This window comes from Cebus imitator, unplaced genomic scaffold (genome assembly GCF_001604975.1).
Source record: "Cebus imitator isolate Cc_AM_T3 unplaced genomic scaffold, Cebus_imitator-1.0 Scaffold107, whole genome shotgun sequence".
NCBI lineage: Eukaryota > Metazoa > Chordata > Mammalia > Primates > Cebidae > Cebus > Cebus imitator.
The window spans coordinates 1249244-1258374 of record NW_016107422.1 but is presented as its reverse complement, the minus strand read 5'-3'; the positions used below and the strand labels follow the sequence as shown (position 1 = coordinate 1258374).

The 9131-nt window shown below is 39.5% G+C and overlaps 1 protein-coding gene across 1 annotated transcript in view; it reads right to left on the bottom strand.

The window, feature by feature from the left end:
• Nucleotides 1-9131, bottom strand: part of CENPK (centromere protein K) — a 47958-nt gene that overhangs the window by 15303 nt on the left and 23524 nt on the right. The window lies entirely within an intron of this gene.

Sequence of the window (9131 nt, the reverse complement as noted above, 5' to 3'; positions counted from 1 at the left end):
AAGATGTCCATTCTTAACATTTCTATTCAATATTTTACTGAAGTACAAGTTCTAGGACAGCAAAATAATGCCCAAAGATGACACAAAAATCATGCAGAAGGGAAAAGATATGTAAAACTGTGTTTGATCTCAGATAATATGTAGAAAATCCTGCAAAATCTACAAAAAAGCTACCAGAATAAAAGTTTCTCAAGCTCACTGGATACAAAATCAATATATAAATATTAATTGTATTTGTATTTATTAGTAATAATCAGAAATTGAAAAATAAAAGAATATCATTTTAATGGTCGAAATTATGAAATCATAAAGGGATGAATTTGACAAAAGATGTGCAAGACCTGTATGCTGAAAAGTACAAAACACTGGTGAGACAAAATTTTTAAACACCAAATAAATGGGGATCTAAATAAATACAAAGATGATACAGTGCTAATGGATCCGCATTCAGACTAAATATGTTAAAGATAGCAATTCTCCATAAATAACCTATATACTCAGGGAAATTTCAATCAAAGTTCCAGCTTCTTATGGACCAGAATGACAAACCAATTCTAAAAGTTACATGGAAATATGAAACAATTTTGAAAACAAGGCTAGAGAATTCATAATACTTGATTTCAAGACTTATTTTAAAGCTTCGGTCAAAAAGATAATGTGGTATTGGCTTAAAGACAGAAATACTGGACAAAAAAAAATAGAAATAACCAAAGCACAGAGAAAAATAGAGTTTAGAAACAGATACACATACATGTGTTCATTAATTTTCAAGAAAAGTGTAAAGGAAATTCAAAAAAGAAGAGTTTTTTTCAACAAATACTGCTGGAACAGTCAGTATCCAAATTTTAAAAAAATGAACCTATATTAATAACCCATACTATATATATATATATATAAACATTAACTCAAAATGGATCATGATCCTAAATACTGAAACCTTAAACTTAAAAACTTCTAACAGAAAACATAGTAGAAAATCTTTATGACCCTGAGTTGGGCAAACAGTTCTTAGATTTGAGCTCAGATGTTAACAGAAAACTTAAAATGGAGTTAATCAATTAGGAACTTAAGTTCTCTAAAACACTGTTGAGAAAATGAAAAGAGGTCAGGCACTGTTGCTCATGCCTATAGTGCCGGCACTTTGGGCAGATCACTTGAGCCCAGGAGTGCACACAAGACTGGGCAACATGGCAAATCCTGTCTCTACAAAAAAAAAAAAACAAAAAAAACAAAAATTAGCCAGATGTGATGGTGTGCACCTATAATCCCAGCTATTGAGGAGGCTGAGATGGGAGAATCCCTTGAGCCTGGGAAGTCAAGGCTACAGTGAGCTGAGATGATGCTACTGCACTGCAGCCTGAGGGAGGGAGGGGGAGAGGGAGGGAGGAAGGAAGGAAGGGAGAGAGGGAGGGAGGGAGGAAGGAAGGAAGAAAGGAAGGAAGGAAGGAAGGTAGGTAGGTAGGTAGGTGGGAGAGAGGAGAAAGGGGAGGGGAGGGGGAGGTGGGGAGGGGAGAAGGGGAGACAATTGTGCAGCAGAGTTAACTAAACGGGCCTAGATTGTAAAAACCATGGACATGACTAAAGCCTGTCTTGAGAACTGTCCTCAGTCAGTTCCCTGAAAATAAGCTCTGAGCCCTTGGAATATTCTGTTTGATGAATATTTTTCTACATCTAGAGGCTTGGGTCACATGGCACACTTTGATTAGAGTTTATGCTAACTATGTGATTTGTGTTGAATCAATTTTTACTCTAGGGGGATGGACTCTACATAGTTAAGTTCAGTCACACAATCGTTGCATGCATACTTGACTGACTCCCAATAAAAACCCTGGGCAACAAGGCTCAAGTGAGCTTCCCTCAATGAACTCACCACGAGATGTCCCACTTAGTTGCAGGGAGAATTAAGCACATCCATGCAACTCTGTGGGGAAAGAACTCCTGTAAGCTTACCCCATGTGCCTTTTCCTTTGTTCATTTTAATAAACTGAAACCAAGAGAAGAGCAGTTATTCTGAGTCCTAGGAGTCTATCCCACAAATCATTGCACCTGAGGGTGCAGCAGGGAAACAGACTTTTGTTCTCTCAGGTCAGGGAGGAGACACTCTGGAGGTGGCCTGCTCCCAAGCCCCTGCCTGCCCCTCTGAGTCCCGAAGCCAAAGGCTGGAGTGTCCTTGCTTCCATTCTTAAGATGTCAGGCTCTGAGTAATCACCTCTCCAGGTAGCTGAGGTGGGGGCAGGCACCCAGGACCAAGTATTCAGGCTCATTAAGGCCAATCCTTAATGATATTAAGGACGGATATTACTTGTCCCCCTTGCACTGAGCAGTCGTGACTAGCTTTGGACCTGAGGGTGCAATTATTAAACTGACACAACTAGCCTCACAAATGAGATTTGCAATAACTGCTGGTAGCTAAAACATGGGGAAAGCACTGCATGAGAAAAGAAAGGATTGCAGGGTAGGTAAAGACGAACTTTGATGCCTGATGGTTACTGAGTCACCGTATAAAACAACAGCTGCACTGTGATAAATTACTGTAGGCAGAAGTTAACAGTAAAATGTAGAAATGATAGAACCAGCTCCTACAGAGCTGGCTCACTGAATGTATAACAAAATATAAAATATTGAAAAGCAAGCTAAATATACAATCCCCTTATTTTTAACTATAATGAAAAATAGCTAAAATGAAAGTTTTTGGAACAGATGGTGGCACTGCATCAAGTTTGGATTTTGGCCACTTTAAGCTACAGTTGCTACTTTAGGGTTGCTAAGGGTTGCTACCGAAGGGAAAAATTTTGCTGGATCATCTACCATCGATCGTTATAAATTCATTGTGTTGGAAATTTGGTGGATCTTTTTCAATATGAAGAATCATTATCTCAGACGAGCGTGGTGGCTCACACCTATAATCTCAGACTTTAGGAGGCCAAGGTAGGAGGACTGCTTAAGACCAGGAATTTGACACCAGTCTGAACAACACAGTGAGATCCTATCTTCACAGAAAAAACAAAAATAAAAAATAAAATTAGCCAGGCATGGTGGCACACACCTGTACTCCTAGCTACTTGGGAAACTAAGGCAGGAAGATCATTTGACCCCAGGAGTTTGAGATAAGACAGCTACAATTATACTATACTCCAACCTGGGCAACAGAGTAACAGCCTGTCTCAAAGAAAAAAACATATATATGGGGGTGAGGGTGGGGTGAATTATCTTTCATTCTGAGAAAATGTCCATGTATTATTATATTATTATTTTTTGCCTTCCATTTTTTAATATTCTGCAACTTATCGTAAAATTTCATAATTCTACTCTAGTTTTCTTTCTTCTATTATTCCAATTGTCTGTTTTTCCCATTCCTGACCCATTCTTTACATTTCCATGACTATAGAAGCTTGGTTGCCACGTGGCGGTGTTAAGAGGTAGGGTCTCTGAGAAGCAATTGGTCATGGGGACTCCACCCTCATGAACTGACTAATGCCATAAATGCCAGAGTAGGTTAGTTATCATTGGAGTTCAGCCCCCTTTTCCTTTCTCTTGTATTCACTTCCACCTTCTTTCCATTTGCCGTGTTATAATACAGAAAGACGGCCCTTCCTCACCAGAAACATCACCATGCTCTGAAGATTCTCAACCTCCGAACTTTTTAAGTTTTGCAGTTAAAAATTTGGAACATTTTTTCTGTTGGAGTTAAAGTGAGAGCAAACATTAATATGAACAAAGAAAACGGTACATGAAGTAAGGTTACACGAGTTCTCTGCCAGTAGAGTTGCACAGATGTGCTTAATTCTCCCTGCAACTATGTGTGAACAAACTTTTTAAGTAAACTTTTTCGGCTACAGGTGAACAAACTTTTGAAAAATAAATTACCGTTTTTGGTATTTTGCAATAGCAGAAGAAAACAGACTACGACAGTGGTCCTTTGTGACCGGCTTTTTTCATTTAGAATGCTTTCAAGGTACCTCTGTATTTTAGCATATATCTGTACTTCATTTCTTTTTATTGTCAAATAATGTGCCACTGTTAGGATATACTACATTTTATTCATTCATCAGTTGATGGATATTTGGGGTTATTTCCCCTTTTTGCCTGTAAGAAAAATGATGCTATGAAGATTCATGTGTAACTTTTTGTGTGGATACATACATCTTGATTCCTCCTGGGTATATATATAGGAATGAAACTGCTGTGTCATATAGTAACTTTTTTACCTTTTGAGGTATTTCCACACTGCTTTCTAAAAAAGTATACCATTTTACATTGCCACTAGCAATGTATTGCTGTTCCAATTTTTGTACTTCTTCATCAACCCATGTTATTGTCTCTTCTTTAATTATAGCCATCCTAGAGGGTATAAAGTAGTCCTGCTTTAAAAACTAGCACTGCTATTTTGTGTAATCAAAATTTTTTTTATCCTCTGGATGATATTATTTCTTTAAATTCTTGTTGGTTCCCTGAATTGTGTCTCGTTGAGGCTCATCTGCTCAGTTGTTTTGAACTTCTGTCTTTCAATTTGGAGGCATTTTATAGATGTCTATAATACTTGTCTAGACATTCATATTTAAAGGTCAAAAACTTACTAAGAATGCTGTTTATGAATAAGGCTTTCTGACATGTGGTCACTCTGCTTTTTTTACGGGGGACTCCATATATTATTATTTAGAAATATTTTCTTTGAAAATATTTTATTTCCTGTCTACGGCTATGTTCTTCTTTGATTAGCAATGTAAGTCACTTTTCTCTTCTCACTTTTATTATACACAGTCAAGAGAAGCCTAGACATACCTTCAACACTTCGCTTAAATTATCTCCTCAAAGATTCAACTTCATTCCACGTAAGCTTTATCTTTCACAAAACACTAGGGAAGTCTGCAGACAGAGCAACGCAGGGAACTAACAGTACATCATGAAGAATAAAAATGTTGACTTAATCTTTCTGACTTTTGATCTGCACACCACCCCCACTAACCAACCTGGTAATCCTGAGTTAAGAGCCTCACTAGTTTAATGTCTCCAAATCGTTTACTTCCAGTTTTCAGGTATATGGGTAAGAAGTTAGTAACAGTAAGCTAAGATTTAACCATCTATATTTTGACTTTAAAGAAAAAGCTTTTATTTTAATTCCACACTTGAACTCTGAGTTTTACAGTAACAGTTTCCTTCAAATCCCAAGGCTTTCTTCATTTCTGTGAGGGCAAGCTTTTTTCATCACTATTTCTGTCTCTAGACACATAAATACTTATCTCTTTCCATGCTCTACAACTTAAAATGTTTTGTTTGCTTCTATCTTCTCTTCTATATTTTAACCACATGAACTGACACTTTGAAAACATGACATTATTGACATTTAAGTTTTTAGAAATGATCCTTTTCTGGATTTTCATATTTAAAACTAGAAAATTCATGTCTTCCAAAATTTCAAGTCTTCCTCACATGCAAAATACATTCATTCCATCCCGATAGCCATAAATAAGCATTAACTTATTCTAGCATCAACTCAAAAGTTTGAAGTCTAACATCTCATCTAAATATGATTTAAATTAAATGAGTGAAATTCATAGTACAATAGATTTTGAAGCAAACTGATCTCCAGCTATGAACCTGTGAAAACAAACACATTATGTGCTTCAAAAATACAATGGTGGGAGGGATATAGGGCAGACATTCCCATTCCAAAAGGAAGAAATAGAGAAGTAAGGGGTAACATGTCCCAATAAACTCCCAACACAACATTAAATCTTAAGGCCCAAGAATAATCTTTAGCTCAATGCTGTCTGTCAGGCCCACTGGGGTGAAGGTGGTCTTACCCCTGCTGCTTTGCTGAGCAGGGATTTGGGGCCCCACAGCTCTGAGCATCCTTGTTCCTACAGCTTGGCAAAATGGCCCTCCATCAGTTGTCTATTCTTCATTCACAGCATCACTGTGTCTGGGCACCATGGTTCTCCTGGGCTGAGATCATAAGCTCAGGGCTCTACCAGAAGGCTCCTTCCTTTAAAACCCAGGTAGAGCCTGCCATTACCCCTGGCTTGTGCGTTCTGCACCTTGGAGGAAATCTAACCCTCCAGAAGGATGATCACTGTACCCTCTGCCACACCTAGACACACTGAAGCTACACCTGAGGCAACTGATGAACACAGCCCACAACCTGAGTTCATGCTGGGCAGTGTGGCCGAAGGTCCCACAGACTCCTGTGGCCCTTACACTGGATTCTTTCTTTGTCTTGAATACCTCCTGGCTTCACTTGAGACTGTTGACTAATCTCCTTAACAGATGGTCATTTGGCCACACTCTTTAAGCTTGTTCCCAAACAGCCTTTCTCATTCTTTACAATATGGATAGGCTTACAATTTTTCAAACATTTAAATTCTGCTTCATTTTTGATTAGCAATTCCTTTAAGTCATTTTTCTCTTCCCATGTTTTGCTATATACAGTCAAGAGACGCCAAGCCATATCTTCAACACTTTTCTTAAATAATTCCTCAGTCAAAGATTCAACTTCATTCTTTTTATGTTCTATCTTTCACAAAACACTAGGGCAGGAATACAATTCAGCCAAGTTCTTTGCCTCTTTATAATAAGAATGGCATTTACTCCACTGTGCAATGCAATAACATTGTGATATTGTAAAATACATACTTAGTCTTTGTCTCTATTGTGGTATCTTTTTTTGTTTTTGGAGATGGAGTCTCACTTTGTCGCCCAGGCTGGAGTGCAGTGGCATGATCTTGGCTCACTGCAACCTCCACCTCCCAGGTTGAAGCAATTCTTCTCCCTCAGCCTCCCAAGTAGCTGGGATTACATGTGCATATCACCACACCCAGCTAATTTTTTTGTATTTTTAGTAGAGATGGGGTTTCACCATGTTAGCCAGGATGGTCTTGATCTTCTGACCTCATGGATCCACCCACCTGGGCCTCCCAAAGTTCTAGGATTACAGGTGTGATGTGGTATCTTTTTATACCCATGAGTTGACTGATGGCTGGCAGCCCCTCAGTAACATCAGGATGGAGGGTTAGGACTTTCTGCACCACCCCTCAAAACTCTGGGGAGGAAAGAAGAACTGAGAGTCAAGCTGGTCACCAATGGCGAATGACTTAATGAATCCTACCTACATAATGAAGCCTTCCATAAAACCCCAAAAGGACTGGGTTTGGGTAGCTTCTAGATGGCTGAACACTGGCAAGTTGCCACAGAGTACCACGTCCAGAGATGGCATGGAAGCTCCATGCTCCTTCCACCATGACTTGCCCTACGCATCTCTTCCATTTGGCTGTTCATCTGTATCCTCTATTAATGTCTTTTTTGTTCTTATTGTTTGTGAGACAGGGTCTCATTCTGTTGCCCAGGCTGGAAGGCAGTGGCTCAATCATGGCTCATAGCAGCTGGACCTACCAGGCTCCAACAATCCTCCCACCGCAGCCTCCTGAGTATCTGAGACTATAGGCACACACCACTACACACAGAAGATTTTTGTATTTTTTTGTAGGGACAGGCTTTTGCTATATTGCACAGGATGGTCTTGAACTCTTAGGCTCAAGTGATCCATCCTCTTCAGCTTACCAAAGTGCTGGGATTACAGGTGTGAGCCACCATGCCCAGCCATGTATCCTCTGTAATATCTCTTATAACAAATAAGTAAATCAAAGTAAGTTTATCTCTGAGCTCCGTGAGCTGCTCTGGCAAATTAATCAAACCTGAAGAGGAAGGGATCATGGAAACCCCTGATTTATAGCCAGTCAGTCAGAATACAGGTGGCAATCTATTACTGGCAACTGATATCTGAAACTGAAGTCAGGCATGTGGGACTGAGTGTCCAACCTGTGGGATCTGATGCTGCCTCCAAGTAGATAGTGTCAGAACTGAAATGAATTAAGAAGACACCCAACTGGTGTCTGGGTGAGAATAATCTTCTGCAGGATCTGCCAAACAACTGGTTGCTGGTGAGAAGAATTCCCCACACATTTTGGTAACCAGAGGTGCTACGCTGTATTGAGTGGTGAGAGAGGCTAGGAAAAACACTGATTGTTTCCTCTCTATCCTTAGAAAAATGTTCTTTCTTTACATGTGACATCCATCAAAATGGCCATTACTGTGCATATTTCCACCAATATTCTTTTCAGAACTATTCAGGTATTCTCTAAGAAAATTGAGGCTTTCTCTACAGCTCTCTTTTAACCTCAGTTCCCACCAGAATTGCCTTTAAAGGTCTGCTCACAGCAAGTGGGCCTTTGTATGCATTTCAAAATTCTTCCACCTACTACTGATTACGCAGTTCCAAAGGTGCTTCCACATTTTTTGGTGTTTGTTATAGTACCACCTCCACTTCTCAGTACCAACTTTCTGCCATAGTCCATTCAGTCTCCTATAACAAAATACCACAGACTGGGAAGTTTATAAAAACTAGAAATTTCTCACAATTCTGGCAGCTAGAAGTCCAAGATTCAATGTCTACTGGGGACCCACTTCTTCATAGACAGTACCTTCTAGATGTGTCCTCACATGATGGAAGGGGAGGACACTGATCTCTTCAGACATTTATAAGGGCATAAATTTCATTTATGAAGGTCCCACACTCAGGGCATAATCACCACCCAAAGGTCCCACCTCCTAATACCATCACAAATAGGGAATAAATTTCAAAGTATGGATTTTGGGAGACACAAATATTTAGTCCGTAGCAGAAAGAGATGCATGTATGGGGTCATTAAGCTATGTTTAATATTTTGCTTTTGTTATGAAGTTGAATCAACTAAAAACTAGATAGGAGATTAAGGTTTACATATAACTACTAACTTCAGCAATTCGGATGCAAAAATCGAGTTCAAAATTCAAATCTTTAGGCTGGGTGCCGTGGCTCAGACCTGTGATACCAGCACTTTGAGGGGCTGAGGTGGGTGGATCATGAGGTCAGGAGTTCAAGACCAGCCTGGCCAGCATTTTGTATTAAAAATACAAAAATTAGCTGGGTATGGTAGTGGAGAGTAGATTTAGATGTAGATGTAATCCCATCTACGCTACTGAGGAGGCCGAGGCAGAAGAAACCCTTGACCTCGGGAGGCAGAGGTTGCAGTGAGCCAGGATGTCACCACTGTACTCTAGCCTGGGCAACAGAGTGAGACTCTGTCTCAAAAAAA